General features: G+C 39.3%; 1 long non-coding RNA gene across 1 annotated transcript; it reads left to right on the top strand.

The window, feature by feature from the left end:
- The first annotated feature begins 300 nt into the window (after positions 1-300).
- On the top strand, positions 301-1,472 carry LOC143135071 (uncharacterized). The gene is made up of 3 exons (XR_012988783.1): positions 301-519; positions 997-1,051; positions 1,339-1,472. It is a non-coding gene; the product is annotated as an uncharacterized LOC143135071 (long non-coding RNA).
- Positions 1,473-2,338: the final 866 nt, after the last annotated feature.

Below are 2,338 nucleotides of genomic sequence, written 5' to 3'. Positions count from 1 at the left end.
TGTCAAATATTTAAAGCTACATTGTGTACTTTTTTGAGTTAATTCTTAGCAAAAACCCATTTGTTCTTTCAAAAATATGTGCTCATTCATGTGTAATTATTTCCACTTACTAATCAAAGTATTCTCGTAAGTGTAGAATCTGCTATTCCAAATACATACGCGCGAGTCGCGCAAATGGCTGAATCCATGTTGCGCCTCCATCTTTGAAATACATTCGCCAACGAGGGACATTCCTGGAAATTCAGCTCCGCCTTTCGCGCTTGTAGGCAACACTCATTGCATGATCAGTCTACTCGCGACTGCCGGCAGATTTGAAAGTCTGTTGAAAATGGAGGATTACAACTATTCTCGAGGACATGAAGTCGCCAAGGAAGCGAAAAAGAGAATTAAACCGCCAACGCGACCGGAAAAACAACAGACCAAAGTCAATATTGGAGTGGCTTTTCTAAGATGGAAAGAGCTCGTGAGGAGCAAGGATTTTAAAAGGGACGCCGAAATTGCCTGCTTTCTCCTCGACAGGTAATTTGGCCTATTCGTGTAAACATGCAGTCTATGGTGTAAATTCGAAGTTTTATAGTTGCTTGGCTTAGTATAGCATGGTTGTCCATAACGCTAGAATGACGTCTGGGATACTTTTCCTCGCGTCGATGAAAAAGGATTGTAACATAAATCTGCTATGACGGATCACAGGCAAAGGGCACTAAATTGTAGTTATTTTTCATTGCTTTTGCTTTGTAGCCTAAATATATCCTAATCTGATAATGCTAGTGTAGCCAATTCCAAGGGTGACGTTCACATCCTGAGGCCTGTCCTGTAGTCTTATTAATTGTAGACGTAGCCTACTAAATTGTCTGAACGTTTTTCACTGCATGAAAACAATTGTTGATTCTATGTGATTGTTGTTTGATAATAACTGAAAGTATATTTTTAATATCTTGGTGTTTACCATTTTATGTACTGTTATATGTTGTGAAACGCTCTGCTTATTCATTTCAGATGAGCATCTTGGCGCAATTGCAGAAGCCCCTGAAATTGAGGACCTTGAACAGAGGTAACCCATCAATGCTCATAATGTCTATACCCGATGACATTCTCTATTGTATATTTTCATGATATAAGCATTTATATATATTTTTTACAAAGCCTACATGACATGAGCATCGTGGAGGAGGATGTGGACGAAATTCAATGGTCTTGTTATGTGATGCACGTGCATGCCTTCATTGTAACCTTGCCTGTAACTCAGTCTAGGCAAAATAGCACTATACAGATTAGTAACAATATGTTGAACTATATAAAATGGCGTGTATGTCTAACGACACTGCATGTCTTCCACAGGATCAGCTTTCCAGGAGACTGCAAATTTAGAATGATGGCCCATGTTGCTTCAAAGGCACCATACAAAAAGGAAGGGTTCATGTGTAAATACCATAGTTTGTTAATTTCTGTAAATAAATATATTGCAAATAACATTGTTGACCATGTTACTGTCATTTGGTGTTTCAAAATGGTAAATTACCACAACTCCTTTTTTAATTATAAGTTTGTGGATGTAATGTATGAGGTACAGCATGAACAGTCTCTTATCAATTCTAAAAGTTTTTATTTTCATGAAAGCAAAATATAGCGATGTACCGGTGTAAAATAAATTAAATACAGTTTTAAAAGGAACAGGCAGTACAAGAACACTAATACAAAACTATTTACAATAACACAACATTACAACATTATAGGAAGGTGAAATAAATTCCAGAGATGTCCCTGAGGGTCAGGGAATTTATCCCTTATCCTACACACACAGCTTGGGATCACTCTTCTATTACCCTGTCCTAGAGACCCATGCTGCCAGAAAATGAAATGTCTGTAGGTAGCATATCTGAACTCTATTGTCATCACCTGGCTCTCTTACATGGCCTAATGCTGTGATGTCTGTGATGTACTGCCTGTGAATCTGGAGAAAACCTTCATCTAGGCAGTGCTGTGTGTAGTGAGGCAGAAGGCTCACACAGGTGGCAGGGTTTTGTCCACAGCATTTTCTCTTCTGATCGATTGGCATGTCTCTGCAGTGTGTACAACTACACCAAGGCATCCCTGGCACAGGTGGGGGGACGACATGTCTGCACTGATGCATCAAACACCAGACCTGGCTGCCTCACTATAGCAACTGTGTGGTGAGGTTCCTGTGCTCTTGCAGGCTCATTCCATCCACAAGTCTGAAGAAATAAGACACAAGAAATAAGATCAGATAGGCTTGTTTAGGTAGCAAAGTTAGATTGTTAGCAGAGTAGTAGCCTACTCTGTGTCATTTTTCAAGTGTTCACACAAAATGATGAATACT

This window comes from Alosa pseudoharengus, unplaced genomic scaffold, assembly GCF_046254945.1.
Source record: "Alosa pseudoharengus isolate Yale_2024_CS ecotype anadromous, Long Island Sound unplaced genomic scaffold, YU_APseudo_1.1 YU_APseudo_1.1_scf_2, whole genome shotgun sequence".
Classification (NCBI taxonomy): Eukaryota; Metazoa; Chordata; class Actinopteri; order Clupeiformes; family Clupeidae; genus Alosa; species Alosa pseudoharengus.
This window is presented reverse-complemented; position numbering and strand designations above follow the sequence as displayed.